Raw genomic sequence first — 19,068 nt, 5'->3', positions numbered from 1 at the left:
CGCGAAGACACCAGTGATGACATTCGCACTGGCAGACCATTGTCAGCAAAAACTGATGCAAACATTGAAAAAATCGGTAAACTTGTTCGACAAGATCGCCGTTTAACAATCAGAGCAGTGTCTGAGTTAACAGGAGTTGACTTGTTGTCTTGTCGAACAAGTTTACCGATTTTTTCAATGTTTGCATCAGTTTTTGCTGACAATGGTCTGCCACTGCGAGTGTCATCACTGGTGTCTTCGCGGCCATCTTTAAATCGTTTAAACCACTCAAACACTTGTGTTCGCGATAAACAATCATCGCCATACACTTGTTGTAACACTACAAACGTTTCACTTGCAGATTTTCCTAGTTTGAAACAAAATTTGATGTTAACATGCTGTTCTTTCTGTACACTCAACATTTTCCGACGCACAGACAAAACGTCAACTACTTAAAACAGACGCCACGGGCAGTATGAGTGCAGGAGGCAGATGAAACTCGAGCAGTAGGCGGAGCGAGAGTCACGTGACAGGCCATGCGACTTTCAGCCTTATTGCATTCGTTTTATTGTTTCACCAGTACTAGTCCGGTTTTTTTCTAGCCACACCTCGTAGTATCCTATAACTATAGTATCAATGAGTCACAGTTGGAATTGGCCAACTCATACAAATACCTGGGTGTAACACTTTGTAGGGATCTGACATGGAATGATCACACAGGCTCAGTAGTGAGTAAAGTACATAACAGGCTTTGGTTTATTGGTAGAATACTGGGAAAGTGCAATCGGTCTATAAAGGAAATTTCTCGCAAATCCCTCGTGCAACCCATTCTAGAATACTGCTCGTTTTTGGGTTCCATACCAAATAGAATGAATACGGAATACTGAATTTATGCAGGGAAGGGCAGCACAAATTGTCACAGGTTTGTTAACCTGTGGGAGAGTATTACAGTGATGCTGAAGCTGCTGAACGGGCAGACTCTTGAAGATAGACGTAAACTATCTGAGAAAGTCTACTAACAAAGTTTCAATAACCTGCTTTAAATGATGTCTCTAGGAATATACTACAAGCCTCTACATACCACTCAAATAAGGTTCGTGAGGACAAGATTAGAATAATTACAACACATACATGAATGGAACAGCAAGAAACCCTAATAACTGGTACAATGGTACGTACCCTCTGCCAAGTGGTTTGCAGTGTATGGATGTAGTAGATGTAGATGTAGAAGATATAAATGCTGCCAAAGCTTCATCAAGAGACAAAAACTGAACAAAGCCAAAACTATCATAATAAGAGCCACTCATGAAGTGTTCAACAAATTCCAACGTAAAATTCTACCTGACAATCCGATAGAAAACCCTAAGAAATTCTGCTCCTGTTTTAAATTAGTAAATAGTTTGTATGTCCAGATACTCAGTTAATGGTGCCAAAATGGATGATGACAGAGAGGTCTGAAACATCAAATTCCTTTCTCTAGTAATGTTTCAATAAGAGAATTGTAATATGAACACCAAATTGATGAATATTGAAATAAGTGACCATGAGATAGAAAACCAACAGAAGTAACTTGACATAGGAAAAGCACGGCTTGGCCTGATGGGATACCTTTTCTGGTCTTGTGATACGGACTGGATGAATCACCAGAATGTACCACTGTCATCGGGGAAAGCATCAAACCTGAAGGGATGCAGGTGGCCCACAATAATGTTCACGTAGTTCACAGCTGTCACGGTGTCTTCCATTGCTACCACAGGCCACATAGAAGCCCATATGAACGTCCCCCTCAGCATAAAAGTGTCCCCAGTGGCATGCATCCATGGCACATTGCACGTTTCAAGCAGCAGTTCACCAGGATGATGGCATACCTGGACACAACCATAAAACTGTTTTGTAACTAGAAACACAATTCATCCAACCAGGTGACTTATTTCCACTGATCATCTCAGTAATCTCATGCTCATTGCAATGTAATTGACAATGTCGTTGGCTGAATTGTAACACATATGGGTACTTTTGTTGCAAAGCCCCCATGTTCAAAACTGTATCCTCCACAGTGTGCTCTGAAACACTTTTGCTTGTGCCAGCATTGAGCACTGTTGTCAGATCTATCACACTTTGCCACCTGCTCTGCTATACAGAATGGGCAAGCCTCTGATCTCCATATACTGTGATGAGATGTTGATGTCCAATACTTTGTTGACTTCTCATGGTTTCACCATTCTTCAATCACTTCTCAAAGATGCTCATGACAGTAGCACATGAACAATCAACCAGGTTTGCCATTTCTGAGATACTCTTTACTAGTTGCTGGGCCATAACGATCTACCCTTTGTCAAAGTCACTAATGTTAGTGGATTTTCCCATTTGCAGCCGTTTTCATCACTAGAATGATTCCTAATCTGTCTCTGTTCTGTTTATGTACTTCCGTCACCACAGTGTGTGCCCACAATGCCACCAGATGGTATTCAATCTCACAGCGGGTGGAGGTCATAATCTTCTGGCTCATAAATCTGTTTGTCCTAGTAGATAATGTCAGAAGCTCCACAAAGCTCTTCAGGATGATACTGTTGTATACAAAAAAAGTCACACTGCTAGAAACTAGTAGCAAAATGCAAGAAGACCTGCAGAGAATCAGCACTTGGTGTAGGGATTGGCAGTTGACCTTCTAAATATACATCTACATGGGTACTCTGCAAATCACATTTAAGTGCCTGGTAGAGGATTCACATCAAACCACCTTCACAATAATTCTCTATTATTCCAATCTCTTACAGCTTGAGGAAAAAACGAACACCTATATCTTTCCAAGCAAGCTCTGACTTCCCTTATTTTATTATGATGATCATTTCTCCCTATGTAGGTCAGCATCAATAATATATTTTCACATTTGGAGGAGGAAGTTGGTGATTGAAATTTTGTGAGAAGATTCTGCTGTAGCAAAAAACACCTTTGTTTTAATGATGACCACCCCAAATCCTGTATCGTTTCAGTGACACTCTCTCCCCTATTTTGCGAGTATACACAATGTGCTGCCCTTCTTTGAACTTTCTCAATGTACTCCATCAGTCCTATCTGGTAAGGATCCCACACCACACAGCAGAGCAGTATTCTAAAAGAGGATGGACAAGCGTAGTGTAGACAGTCTCTTTAGTAGATATGTTACATTCACTATAACACAGTCTTTGGTTAGCCTTCCCCACAACATTTTCTACGTGTTCCTTCCTATTTAAGTTGTTCATAACTGTAATTCCTAGGTATTTAGTTGAATTTATGGCCTTCAGATTTGACTGATTTATCATATAATCGAAGATTAATGGATTCTCTTTAGCACTCATATGTATGGCCTCACACTTTTTGTTATTTAGAGTCAATTGCCAATGTTTGCACCATGTAGATATCTTTTCTAAATCATTTTGCAATTTGTTTTGATTTTCTGATGACTTTACTAGTTGATAAACAACAGCATCATCTGCAAATGACCCAAGACAGGTGCTCAGATTGTCTCCTAAATCATTTATATAGACTCCTAAATCATTTATATAGATAGGAACAGCAAAGGGCATATAACACTACCTTGGGGAACGCCACAGATTACTTCTGTTTTATTCAATGATTTTCTGTCAATTACTATGAACTATGACATCAAAATAAACAAATTTAATCTACAGTGCATAAATAGCTGAAAGTACTCTACGATTACTATGTACACAGAGCTATTTGAAATGGAATGACCACATTAAATTAATCACAGGATAGGCAGATCCAGACTGAGATTCATCAGAAGAAAGCTCAAGAAGTGTAGCCCATACACAAAGAAGATAGCTTACCAAACCCTTATTCAATTAATATTGATTGTCTGTCAGTCTGACAACTTTATCAAATAAGACTGACTGATTAACTAAGAAAATTCATAAATAACACTGCATTTCTTCACAGCTTTGTTTAGTAAGCATGAAAACATAAGAGAGAGGCTCACCCAGCTTCAGTGAACACTACAGGAGAGGCATTATGCATCACAAAGTGATTTACTGTCAAAATACTGATGTGTACATTCCTAGAAGGGTCATATATGAGGGTCATTTTTAAAGTAAGAACCGATTTGTGATGGAATAAGAGAAACTTTATTTACAAGCATAAATTGTATCACAAACTACAATATGCACATTTGTCACTTTTCAACATAGTCACGACGAACATTAAACACTTGTCAAGTCATAGCACTAGCTTTTGGATCCCAGCATCAAAGGACTCTGCTGCCTGATCATCAAACCAGATAGTAACACTTTCTTTCGACATGTCATAATCTTCCAATCACTTTCCACCTAGAAATTCCTTCAGTTTTGGAAGCAGATGAAAGTCTAATGGTGCTAAGTCAGGGCTGTATTGTGAATGATCCAGTCCAGTTGTATCTTTGTTTTGCTGCAACATGAGGTCGAGCATTGTCGTGAAGCAGAATACCACTGCTAGAGAGCAGACGCCACCTACATGACGCCGCCTACATCACTTATGCACATTTCCATCATTTATTACATCTGCACCATAAACTTCAAACAAGCTGCTGATGAATTTCAGCAGGACAAACTTGCTTTGCATTTAAGAACCAAATAACTGCGCACACTTCACAATTGGCGGGATTGCTGACTGACATGGCAAATTACACTGACTTTGTGACAAATGAACAACTGTCATCTTACATCTAACACCGATGGACACGCGAAATGTTTTGGTAGCGTAGTGAGAGACTGACCAAGAGTGGCCGACTGTAAATGGATGTCATGTGACAAGATGCGCAGACAGGATGCGCTGTCAGCTCTTACTTTAAAAATGATCCTTGTAGTTTATCCCTATGATATAAATTCAAGTGTTACGAAATATTTTCTTAAAGTATTTGTCTTGAGTGTTGCATAGAAATGAAACATTAATGATAAAAAGTACAGAGAAGAAGAAAATAGTTGCCTTTAATTGTGATGCTACAAAAGAATATCGAAGGCCAGGTGGCTAGATCAGATAACCAATTAAGAGGTACTGATTCAAATTGGAGATAAAAGAAATTTATAGCACTACTCGACTTTAAAAAAAAAGGGGATTTGTTGTTAGGACACATTCTGAGCCATCAAGGAGTAGTCAGCTGGGTAATGAAGGGAAGTGTGGAGGGCAAAAATTGTAGAGAAGGGACTAAAGTTTTACTGCAGTGAGTAAGTTCAAGTTAGGTGTATATTGCAATGATTATTGTAATAGTTACGCAGAAGTGAAAAGATTTATAAAGGGCAGACTATGTGGAGACTGCATCAAACCAGTCTTTGGACTGATGACCACAACAAACAACATATAACTTCTACAGCACTTTGAATCTTGTTTAAATTGTATTGTATTGTATTTATTGGTCCAGTAAATCTTACATGTACAGTACAGCACATCAGATATTGGACAGGTCAAAGTATATCTTACAATTAAAACACTATAGAAACTAGAAAATTATGTTCACAAAATTTTACAGCACTTCATATACTGGGCAAGTCAATGTGTAAGTTATAATTAAACCACATTAGAAACTTGAAGTTTACAACTGAATACATGTATAAGCCAATATTAACGATTAAAGTATTTGCATGATCCTCACTTAAGCTCTAAGGGTTTTTGAGGAACTCTTGTACACTATGAACTGACATGTGCACTAGAGAATTACATTCATAGAATTTTACTTCATATACTAGGCAAGTCGGTATACAACTTATACTTGAACCCCATTAGAAACTTGAGAATTACATCTGAATGTATTTATAGGCCAATATTAATGGTTACAGTATTTGCAAAATCATCACTTAGACTCTCGAGGATTTTGGAGGAACTCTTCCACACTATAAAAGCAATGTGTCAATAGATATTCTTTTAATGCTGCTTTAAAATTTTTTACATCAGTCTTTACTTTAATTTCTCTTGGCAATTTATTGTAGATAATTTTTCCATGGTGTAATGTTCCTTTTTGGCACAAACTGGTTTTTGTATGGAGTACATGAAAGTCAGTTTTCTGTTTTGTATTATGATGATGAACATTTTCATTTTTGGGGAGGATACTACGATTTGTTATTGTATATTTCTTTATAAACATTGCACTTTCAAATAGGAAAATACACGGAAGGGGAAGAATCCCCATCCTTTTAAATAATGGTCTACATGGTTTGTTCCTTTTTATTCCAGCCATGATTCTCACTATTCTTTTTTGCATCCTGAAGAGTTTTAGGCAGGATGGCAAGTTACCCCAAAAAGTGATCCCATATTTTAGGACAGAATGTATATTAGAATAGTAAACTGTCATTAGACAGTCCTTATGACAGCAGTTTTCTAGCACTCTCATTAAATAACACATGGTACTTAGCTTCTTTAATATGTTGTCAATGTGAGTTTCTCATCTAAGATTATCCTGTAGCCAGACCCCCAGAAATTTTGTATTAGGCACATTTGCAATATCCGTGTCTGACATCTGAATTCTTATATCCTCTTCAATGTTTCTCTTGACATTATGAAAATTTAATGCTACTGTTTTGCTTTTATTTATTATTAGTTTGTTTTGGTTGAACCAGTTTACAACATTTGTTAATGCCTCAGACAGTCTTGTCTGTAGTATCTCTGCAGTCTTCCCGCTGACTAATATGCTTGTGTCATCTGCGAACTGGATAGTGCTATGGTACTGGTTGGTTGATGTTAGGTCATTTATATATATCAAAAATAGGATGGGGCCCAGTACCGAGCCCTGCGGTACTCCAGGATCCCCTAAAATGAAACAAGGGTAAAATGGAACAGAAACCAGCATTAAGGTACTCACTGCTAGGAAGAGGATAAGCTGTAGCCAAGTTCTGAAATTCCATTACCATCAATTAGTAAAATCCTTCAGCTGTGTATTAAAATAGTAATCATATGCACTTTTATCAAAAAATAAGACTTCAAAAATAATGAAAAAACAATCTGTGAATGAGCATGTGAGGATTGTGGTAAGGAAGGCAAATGGTTCATTGGGAGAATTTTGGAAAGTGTGGTTCATCTGTACAGGAAACCACATTTATGATACAAGAACAACCTATTTTTTATGTACTGCTTGAGTGTTTGGGATCCATTCCAAGTCAGATTTAAAGGAAGACATCGAAGCAGTTCAGAGATGAGCTGCTAGATATGTTACCGGCAGGTTCGAAAAACATGCAAGTATTATGGTGATGCTTTGGGAACTCAAACGGAAATCTCACGAGGAAAGATGGCATTCTTTTCAAGGAACACTACTGAGAAAATTTAGAGAACCAGCATTTGAAGCTGACTGCAGAACGATCTACCATCGCCAACATGCATTTCGCATAAGGACCGCAAAGGTAAGATGTGATAAATTAGGGCTCATACAGAGGCATATAGACAGTTATTTTTCCCTCAATCTTTTGGCAGTGGAACAGAAGAGGAAATAGGAAATGACTAGTAGTGGGATAGAGTACCCTCCACCACACACTGTACAATGGCCTGCAGAGTATTTACGTAAAAGTATATGTAAACAAGAAACGTACACAACTAGTTACCCACATGAAACCTAGCCCTGAAGAGCTCTCATGGAAATGGTGACACCTCCTAATCAGTGTGCCTCAAATTCAAAGATTGTGTCCTTGCAATGGCAGAAAATGTTGCACCCAACAATACACAAGCAAATACATAAGCTTTAAATTCACTTGTGCAGGCATTGCATGCAACACCAAGACATTAGTTTGAAAACTGCAGCCCCTGAGTAGATAACAAAACACACCAAGTCGCTAAAATGACAATTATACTGGCTACAGTGGTATCTATAGCAGAATATTAAAATCTTGTTCTGATTTGACACTATAATCCTTAAACTGTTTTTGTAATCAGTCAATGACTAGAGACATACCTTTTAACAGACTTAAGTATGTTGTTGTAAAACAAATCCACAAAGCTGTAGATAAGAAAACCACCTCTAGTTAGGGACCTATTTCACACCTCCCATTCTTTTCACAAGTGTTTCAGAAAGTGGCCTTGGCAGTTTACTGATTCATGCAGCTGATCAGAACTCATTAACTGCCTCTTTTTTGTTTTCATAAAGAATTTTCCATAAAGAAAGTAATTAAATAATGAAAGACATCACAAATGAATTTCTGGCAGAGCTAAACAAGAAAAAATATCCTTTTGTTATGTTTTGTGACCTTGTCAAAGGCTCTGATTGTTGAATCACAAAATTCTATTTGGCAAACTAAAGTATTATGACATTAATGGTATCTCTCTTGCATGAACAGAATCATAACTGAAAGCAGAAGACCTTAGCAAAACATTGTGTCACAGGTTGACACTAACCTGAGAATGGAGAGATGGAGGGGAGGAGACTTATCACAATGATCAAAAGTCAGTTTACTCTGGTTCTTAACCTACATAAATTACCTATCAACGACTTCAAAAATTCATATTACGTGATTTTCAAACAAGCAAACATGTCCTGCCAGCACCAGAAGTAGTACACATTAATGGTCATACATTCACTGAAAAACTTTGCGCAAAATTCTTTGGGATCCAGTAGGAATTAGTCACAATGGAGTCATCATATAGACAAACTAATCAAAAGTTGTGTAGGCTCACATTTTAGGAACTGAAAAGTCTAAATTCTTGCAGTCTGTAGTGAAGTTGTCATTTGTTTTTTGGAAATGGCAGCAACTGTTGGCCAATGCTCTGTCAGGCTCCAGCTGCCTCCTTACCACACCAGTAAAGTAGGAAGTTATGTATTTAGCTTTTTCTGTGCACTTTCATTTTTTAATTCTTAAATTCCTTGTGTGCTTTTGTATTTACAAGGTGTAGTCTACCATTTTAGTAACTGTAAAGTGTAGATTCATACAGTAGTCACTTATTTTGGACAGCCAGCTACACAGCTCGGTAAGGTGCCACACTCCCGTGGTGACACATCAGGAGAGTACCATGCTACATATTTACCTTTCTTTGTGGGCTTTTCTAGCTGATTCTTACTGGTACTAGCATGGACAGGATGTGTGCATCCTGAGTGCAGACACAGGATGAGCTGTCCACAGTTGCGAACAGTTGAAGATGCTTTTAGCCACTCTCAACTGTATTCAGGCTGCTGCCTCTGGATGTAGCAGTGGTAGAGAATGTGCCACATTGCATGGGATACCACAGGTGTCACTTGCTTCAACCACAGGCTAGATTGCTAAGACACTTCGCAGTGTACTCGACATGGGGCTTCCAACCTCACTGCATGGTGAGTGGCATGTTGTAACATGTTCACTTTGTTTAAGGTGGATAGTCAATATGGAGGCTAGCAGTCTGACCTCGCCCATTCGCCCTCTTGAGTAGACAGGTGGCCACTTATACAGCAGGGTCTGAGCATGCACATAGAGACAAGGGTTTGCTAGTTATCAGTATCTCCAATGTTTGGTGCATTGTGGAGCCCCTTAGGAACAGTGTCCAGTGTTGGAGAGAAATCCAATGCACACTCAGTATGTCTGCCAGGGACCTCATCCAAGGTACGTGCGGAGGAGGTCCTGCCTGCGGCTATCAGAGGTGAAAGGTGCAGTTGCCTGCAAGTTGTGGCTCACATCGGCACCAACTACATCTGTCACAAAGGTGCTCAAACCATTCTGACTTCGTACAGGTGACTGATGGAAGTGATGAAGACTGCTGATCTTGCTCGTAGGGTGCAAGCAGAGCACAGCACAACACTGTACCCACAGTGGTTTGTAGCTGAGTGAAGGGTCTCAACCAAAGGTTCCATTGATTCTATGATAGTACTGGTTGCATTGCGTAGAGGAAACTGTTCAAGTGGCAACTATGGAGTGCACATGGTGGTTTTTTAAGCTGGGAGTAGTTTGAAGTCCTCTGATGAACACTCACCAGCAGATGTGAAGACAACAAAATCAGACCATGTACAAAGTAAAGACACTTCAAATGTCAAAATTTTAACAGTAAATTTTTGAAGCATTTGTTACAAAGTTCTTGAATTTACTGCCCTCTAGGTAAGTTGTCATGTTCAAATGTTCTCAGAACCAAGAGCTGGCTGAAACAGGAGGTAGAAAGTTCTGAAATATTTAGCCAGGCATGGAACATATATCAAAAAGACATATTAGTTGCCATAGGAGATGGAGTGTTCATTGCATTTGCAAAGCACTGTGTCTGTTGAGCTTGAAATTGTGTCTAGTTGTGAAGTTATTTGGACAAGAGTTACAGGTCTCATTGAGCTCAAGTTAGTTATCAGATGTTTGTACTGGCCACATGGTTCTGTTGTGACAGTTTTACATCATTCAAAAGGAGTCTATGGTCAGTAGCATGGAATGCACTTCCATGAATATGGAAGTAAATAGGATTATAAAAAAAAAAAAAAGGGAGGAAGGTTTATCTGTTTAGCAAGAGTAATAGGAGGCAGATTTCATACTACCTAACAGATCAAAATGAAAATTTCCATTCCGACACTGACAATGTTGAGTGTTTATGGAAAAAGTTCAAGGCAATCGTGAAATGCGTTTCAGACAGGTACGTGCCGAGTAAAACTGTGAGGGACGGGAAAAAACCACTGTGGTTCAACAACAAAATTAGGAAACTACTGCGAAAGCAAAGAAAGCTTCACTGCAAGTTTAAACACAGCCAAAAGCTCTCAGACAAACAGAAACTAAACGATGTCAAAGTTAGCGTAAGGAGGGCTATGCGTGAAGCGTTCAGTGAATTCGAAAGTAAAATTCTATGTACCGACTTGACAGAAAATCCTAGGAAGTTCTGGTCTCACGTTAAATCAGTAAGTGGATCGAAACAACATATCCAGACACTCCGGGATGATGATGGCATTGAAACAGAGGATGACACGCATAAAGCTGAAATACCAAACACCTTTTTCCAAACCTGTTTCACAGAGGAAGACCGCACTGCAGCTCCTTCTCTAAGGCACCACACGAACGAAAAAATGGCTGACATCAAAGTAAGTGTCCAAGGAATAGAAAAGCAACTGAAATCACTCAACAGAGGAAAGTCCACTGGACCTGACGGGATACCAATTCAATTCTACACAGAGTATGCGAAAGAATTTGCCCCCCTTCTAACAGCCGTGTAACGCAAGTCTCTAGAGGAATGGAAGGTTCCAAATGATTGGAAAAGAGCACGGGTAGTCCCAGTTTTCAAGAAGGGTCGTCAAGCAGATGCGCAAAACTATAGGCCTATATCTCTGACATCGATCTGTTATAGAATTTTAGAACATGTTTTTTGCTCACGTATCATGTCATTTCTGGAAACCCAGAATCCACTCTGTAGGAATCAACATAGATTCTGGAAACAGCGATCATCTCAGACCCAACTCACTTTATTTGTTCATGAGACCCAGAAAATATTAGATACAGGCTCCCAGGTAGATGTCATTTCCCGTGACATCCAGAAGGCGTTCAATACAGTTCCACACTGTCACCTGATAAACAAAGTAAGAGCCTACAGAATATCAGACCAGCTGTGTGGCTGAATTGAAGAGTTTTAGCAAACAGAACACAGCTGGTTGTTCTCAATGGAGAGACATCTACAGATATTAAAGTTACCTCTGGCATGCCACAGGGGAGTGTTATGGGACCATTGCTTTTCACAATATATATAAATGACCTAGTAGATAGCGTCGGAAGTTCCATGCGGCTTTTCACGGATGATACTGTAGTATACAGAGAAGTTGCAGCATTAGAAAATTGCAGTGAAATACAGGAAGATCTGCAGTGGATAGGCACTTGGTGCAGGGAGTGGCAACCGACCCTTAACATAGACAAATGTAATGTATTACGAATATATAGAAAGAAGGATCCTTTATTGTATGATTATATGATAGCGGAATAAACACTGGTAGCAGTTACTTCTGTAAAATATCTGGGAGCATGCGTACGGAACGATTTGAAGTGGAATGATCATATAAAATTAATTGTTGGTAAGGCGGGTGCCAGGTTGAGATTCATTGGGAGAGTCCTTAGAAAATGTAGCCCATTAACAAAGGAGGTGGCTTACAAAACACTCGTTTGACCTATACTTGAGTATTGCTCATCAGTGTGGGATCCGTACCAGGTCGTGTTGACAGAGAAGGTGGAGAAGATCCAAAGAAGAGCGGCACGTTTCTTCACAGGGTTATTTGGTAAGCGTGATAGCGTTACAGATATGTTTAGCAAACTCAAGTGGTAGACTCTGCAAGAGAGGCGCTCTGCATCGCGGTGTAGCTTGCTGTCCAGGTTTCGAGAGGGTGCGTTTCTGGATGAGGTATCAAATATACTGCTTCCTCCTACTTACACCTCCCGAGGAGATCATGAATGTAAAATTAGAGAGATTCGAGCAAGCATGGAGGCTTTCCAGCAGTCGTTCTTCCCGTGAACCATAAGCGACTGGAACAGGAAAGGGAGGTAATGACAGTGGCACGTAAAGTGCCCTCCGCCACACACCGTTGGGTGGCTTGCGGAGTATAAATGTAGATGTAGATGCAATATAAAATGGAGGTGGTACCAATAGGCAGCTCTGTGAAGTAGTTTTGAACATGTTTTCTGGAATTGTCCTGAGAAGCTTGTTCAGTAGTGCACATGCAAAGAAAGTATTTTAGACCTAGTAGCTACAAACAGGCTTGACCTTACCAACAATGTCAATATACAGACAAGGAGTAGTGATCGTGATGTCATCAGAGCAAAGATGGTTACTAAAGTTAATAAATCCATCAAGAAATCTAGAAGAGTATTTTTGCTGGAAAGTTGTAAGCATTCCACTTAGATAATGAATGGGTAACATTTAGTTCCAATATGATGGAGATGCACCAATTAATTATCGGCAAATTTTAAACAGACTGTAATTTGCACAGTGGATTAAAGACAGAAAAGACTCTCTGTGGGTTCTTCAGTTAAAAATTCTGGGTGGAGAGGCTGTGTTTGACGTATAAAACTGCTTCCTGACATTTTGTCTCCAACTCCAAGGTAAAACAGCTACTGCCACTAAGGGTTGAGGGGCTCTCGCATTTAGCACATAGAGGACACAATGATATATCATGTGATGCTGACTATGGGGCTATCTCTGGATTTTTTATCTAACTTCAAATCTTCTTCCTTTCTATTAAAATTATTATGAATCTCTATTGCTTCTCTATACATGTGTGCATGATAATGTGATGTCTTCAGTTGTCCCAAATGACAGTTTCCTTTGTGTTCGGCTATGCGGGCACTGACACTTGTTTTTGTGATTAATTTAGAGAGATCTGCTGCAGTTGTACTAATATTTATTCAAACCACAACCAGTTTCAAGATTTTAAATTCCCATCTTCAGATGTATGAAACTGTAATATACAGGGTTATTCTAAAAGATGCACTCATTTTCAAAAATTCGTATGTATTCAAGTACATATGAACAAGCTTTATACCAATGAAAAGAGAAAGTTTCAAAGTCTTCGGCGGGCAGGCAGTGACGGTTTCAGAAGTGGTCAGTAGCGATTGTGCGGCAATCAGGTCTTCATTCCATTTCACTGTCAGTTGGGAGTGAGATGGAGAATGTGGAGCACAAGGTTTTCTGCATTCTTGAGTTCGCGAAAAGTGAGTCGCACATTGGAGTGCAGTGGGCATTTCGTGACAAATTCAGTATTCGACCACCAACTCGCAAGAGCATTAGCTGTTGGTTTAAGCAATTTAAACAGACTGTGAGTGTGTGCAAAAGAAAGAGCACAGATCGATCACATGAGTCACAGGATAATGTCCGACAAATTTGAGGGTTTTGTGCACAGTCCCAATAAGTCTACCAATAGAGCCAGTCGAGAACTTGGAATACCCCAACCAACTATATGGAAAGTTCTGATGCAGCGTTTGCTGTACAAGCCTTACCGATTACAACTTATGCAGGCTCTCAACCCCAATGACAATGAGAACCATATCGCATTTTGTGGTCATGTGCTAGCAAAAATGGAGAATGACGCATTTCTACAGCGTGTAATTTTTAGTGATGAAGCGATGTTCCACCTTAGGGAAAAAGTCAACAGATTCAATGTTCGCATATGGGGTTTGGAAAATCCACAGTCATCATTGCAACACGAAAGAGACTCACCAAAGATAAATATATTCTGTACCATATTCCATAAAAAGGTTTATGGACCAATCTTCTTTGCGGAAAGAACTGTAACAGGAATCACATACCTTGACATGTGGAACAATGGTTGTTCCCTCAAGTAATGGAAGATACCCAGGACTTCATTTTCCAACAGGATGGAGCTCTGCCCCATTGGCACCGTGATGTATGAGGCTTTTTGAATGACTCCCTTCCTCAGCATTGGATAGGTCGCAGGGGACTTGAGGACCTGGCTCTGCACTTCTGGCCACCGAGTTCTCCTGATCTAACACCCTGCGACTATTTCTTATGGGGTTATCTGAAGGGAGCTGTTTAAGTCCTGCCTCTACCAACCACTCTGAACAATCTGTGGAACCGGATCATTGGTGCCGTGCACTCAGTAACAGTAGATATGCTTTCGCATGTGTGGGATGAGTTTGGCTGCCGCTTCAATGTTTGCCGTGCAGCCAACGGTGGCCACATTGAACATTTACAACAGTTATCACATTTATAATTTTAAATAATTATTAAAAACTAATTAATTACAAATTATTAAATCTATTAAAATGATATCAAACATTATGAAAAAAATCAAACTTCCTCTTTTCATTGGTATAAAGGTTGTTCATTTTGGATTTGTACTTGAATAAATATGAAGTTTTGAAAATGGGTCCATTGTTTAGAATAACCCTGTGCAATAGAGAGGAGAGAAGAAATATAATGCAAAATATGTGTAAAAACCAAAAACAGCAGACTGCTGAAACAAGGCAACTTACTAATTGTATCTGGTAATACAAAAAATATGGTCTGGCCAGTAAGTGCAAAAGCTGGTGGAACTGGAAAAAAGAAAGAAAAAGAGAAAGGCCCAATAATCAAACTGGGCTAAAAATGTGATGTTCATGTGGGTGGGACGAAGTAAAAAGAAGAAGAGAACAAATACAGTACTCACACTATCCACTGCCAGGCAGCCACAAGGTAGCAATGCCAACCACTATTGTGTGGAGGGCCATGCCAGAGGTCTGGAAGTGCGGTGCAGTGCAGGCACCATTGGTGTACAAGCAACATAACTGACATTATCAGTGATGATATAGAAAATCTGGACTGACTGGTCCGAGTGCTTACAATACTACACTCAAGGACATAATAGAATATGAATAAGCTGTGGTATACAGGCAGGCTAAATAACTCTCAAGCATGTGACAATATGTGACATTTTAGGCAACAAGGCACTGGCACAAAGGTAAATTGAATGAACAAGGGATAAAAACAGTGAAAACAGTGACAAAAATTAATGGTAATATAAACCATGCTAAATTATTTGTCACATGTATGATACATTATGGGACTGAGTGACAAGAACAAAAATTACATAATGAAAAGGTTAGTTGCTACTCACCGTATACTGGAAATGCTGAGTCACAGAACGGCATGACAAAAAGACTGCCACAACGTTAACTTGTGGTGGCCAACAAGTACAAAATATACACAGGCGCGCGCGCATACACACACACACACACACACACACACACACACACACACACACACACACAAACACATACATACAGTTTGGCCACAGTTTATCGGTGGCCATTCATGTGGACAGACAGCTTATTGGTTGTCATTCCTACACAGGATGCAGCACACTTGTTGCAACTTAGCTTGTATGTCACATGACTGCTTTCACAAGTAGCCCTGCCTTTGATGGGATAGGTGATGTTTGTGACCGGACTGAAGCAGGTGGTGGTGGTAGTGGTGGTGGTGGAAGGATTTATGGGACAGGTCTTGTATCTAGGTCTACTACATGGATATGAGCCATGAGGTAAGGGGGTGGGAGCAAGGGTTGTGTAGGGATGTATAAGGATCCCTGGTGGAACACCACTGTAGGGGGAGTGGGAAGGATACTTCTCATTTCAGGGCAGAATGAGAAGTAGTGAAACCCCGGTGGAGAATATGATTCAATTGCTCCATTACTGGGTGGTACTGAGTCACGAGGTGAATGCTTCTCTGTGGCCAGACAGTGGGACTTTGGGAGGTGTTGGGTGACTGGAAGGGTCAGGCATGGGATATCTGCTTTTCTACGAGGTTGGGAGGATAATTGCAATCGGTACAAGCCTCAGTGAGAGCTTTGTTGTATTTCTAGAGGGACCGCTCATCACTACAGATGCAACTGCCACAGGTGGCTAGGCTGTGTGGAAGGGTCTTCTTGGTATTAAATGAGTGGCAGCTGTTGAAGTGGAGGTATTGCTGGTGGTTGTTAGGTTTGATATGGACAGAGGACTGATGAGGTCTTCGTGATCTGGATCAAGGATGGGGACCCCTATCCACATTCCTCCAAAACCTCAACACATTCTCCACCATTCGATTCACCTGGTCCTACTCAACCCATCAAGCCACTTTCCTTGATGTTGACCTCCACCATCAAAGGTAGCTATATCAGTACATCTGTCCATATCAAACCTATCAATCACCAGCAATACCTCCACTTCAACAAGTGCCACCCATTCCATACCAAGAAGTCCCTTCCATAAAGCCTGGCCACCCACGTCCGTTGCTTCTGTAGTGACAAGTGGTGCCTCTCAAAATATACCGATGATCTCACTGAGGCCTTTACAGATTGTTATTAACCTCCCAACCTTGTACAAAAACATATCTCCCATGCCTTATCTTTCCAGTCACCCAATACCTCCCGAGGTCCCACCGTCCAGCCACAGAGGAGCATTCCCACTGTGACTCAGTATCACCCAGGACTGGAGCAACTGAATTACATTCTCCACCAGGGTTTCACTACCTCTCATTTTGCCCTGAAATGAGAAGTGTCCTTCCCACTATCCTTCCCACCTCTCCCACAGTGGTATTGTACCGCCCACCAAACCTACACAGTATCCTCATCCATTCCTACACAATCCCTGCTCCCAATCCCTTGCCTCATGGCTCATATCCCTGTAATAGACCTAGAAACAAGACCTGTTCCATACTTCTTCCCACTACCACCTACTCCACACAGGTCACAAACATTACCTAGCCCATCAAAGGCAGGGCTACCTATGAAACCAGTCATGTGATCTACAAGCTAAGTTGCAATCACTGTGCTCCATTCTAAGTGGGCATGACAACCAACAAGCTATATGTCTGGATGAATGGCCATCAACAAACTGCGGCCAGAAAACACTTGGACCACCCTATTGCTGAGCAGGCCGTCCATGCAAGCTCCCAGCAGCACTTTACCATCCCCCACCCCTACCCTGCTGCCCCTCTCCCTCCCGCCCCAGCCTCCTCCTTATCCCCACCTGGTTCCCTCTCCCGTAACGCGCCCCTACTCGCAGTCTGGCTCCATCTGCCAGATTGTGGTCATGTGTGTATGAGTTACGATTGCCTCGTGTGTGTGTGTGTGTGTGTGTGTGTGTGTGTGTGTGTGTGTGTGTGTGTGTGTTTTGTGTCTATTTTTGACATGGCCGCAAGCTAACATTCCGACAATCTTTTTGTTGTACATTTCTGTGACTCAGCATCTCCGCTATATGGTGAGTAGCAACTATCCTTTTCATTATATCGTCACATTACAACCTGGACTTTGCATTGTTTTAAAAACAAAAATTAAATATATAACAACCATCACATGTCTAAAATGTTGGTATAGTAATGTAGGCACTAAAATGACACACAAAAAAGATCAGGTCGGTTGCCATACATTATATGAAGGAATCATAAATGGGATGATGGCTACAAGGGGGAAGGAACTAAATGAATGGAAGAAAAAGTGCTCTGATAAGAACAGTGGGTAAGATGAACTATACCACATGAGTTGTGATGTACGTAGGATACATTAGGGACTCAAGTGATGTATATAAAAATGTATAGTATAAAAGCCATTATAAAAATTCTAAAATGTAAGTGTAGCGAAGCTAGGAGCCAAATGACAAATCAACATGATCAGACTGAACACTCTTTATTAGAGGAAATAATCATCATCATCAGTTATCTGCTATATTAGCAGGTCCTTTGCCTCTCCATTTTCTGCGATCCATTGCTTCCTTCTTAAGGCTGCTGTATGTTGTACCGTCCATCATGTCATCCAGTATCTGGAATCTCTTCCTTCCTCGCTTCCTTTTCCCTTCTACATAACCTTCTAAAACTGTTTTTATCAGTCCGTCATTCTTTCTTAATATATGCCCAATCCAATTTCTTTTTCTTCTCTTTATTACATCTAGTAACTGCCTTTTCTCCCCCACTCTTCTCAGTACCTCTTCATTTTTTACTCTGTCCATCCAACTTATTCCTTCCATCTTCCGCCATGTCCAGATCTCAAAAGCCTCCAGCCTTTCTCTGTCTTTTTTCCTCATAGTCCATGTTTCAGCGCCATATAGAAGAACACTCCATACAAGACATTTTATGAGTCTCTTTCTGAGTTCTCTGTCCATACCGCTGCAGAAGATTCTCCTTTTCTTATAAAATGCCTCTTTTGCCATTGCTATCCTTGTTTTAATTTCTGTGGTGCACTTCCAGTCGGTGTCTATCCTGCTTCCAAGATACTTAAAATTTTGCACCTGTTCTAGTTTTTCTCCATTCAGCACAATTTTTAGTTCCTTATTTCCTCCTATTGCCAATACTTTTGTTTTATTTGTGTTAATTTTCATTCCATATTTTTTTCCGTTAGTTGCAATGGTGTCCACCAAATTCTGTAATTCTTTTTCCCCTGTGGCTAGAAGGACCATGTCATCAGCAAATCTCAAGCACCCTACTCTTCTTCCTCCAATTTCTACTCCTTTGTCATCTAATGAGCATTGGTCAATCATATTTTCCAAGTACAGGTTGAAAAGAGTAGGTGATAAACAGCATCCTTGTCTTACTCCTTTCCCTAGTCTGATCCAGTTCGTACTTTCTCCTCTCACTTTAACTGAAACTTTTTGATTAAGGTACAATGAGTTTATAAGTCTTCTGGTTTTCCAGTCCACTCTCTTTTCCCTCATAATAGTCGCCAGCTTGTCCCAAACCACATTGTCAAATGCCTTTTCTAAA

General features: G+C 40.3%; 1 protein-coding gene across 2 annotated transcripts in view; it reads right to left on the bottom strand.

Annotated features, from left to right (window-relative positions):
- Positions 1 to 19,068, bottom strand: part of LOC126412671 (uncharacterized) — a 127,601-nt gene that overhangs the window by 95,261 nt on the left and 13,272 nt on the right. The window lies entirely within an intron of this gene.

The sequence above is a fragment of the Schistocerca serialis genome, chromosome 7, assembly GCF_023864345.2.
Source record: "Schistocerca serialis cubense isolate TAMUIC-IGC-003099 chromosome 7, iqSchSeri2.2, whole genome shotgun sequence".
Taxonomy (NCBI): domain Eukaryota; kingdom Metazoa; phylum Arthropoda; class Insecta; order Orthoptera; family Acrididae; genus Schistocerca; species Schistocerca serialis.
Note: the sequence above shows the minus strand (reverse complement) of the source record. Positions and strands in the feature narration are given on the sequence as shown.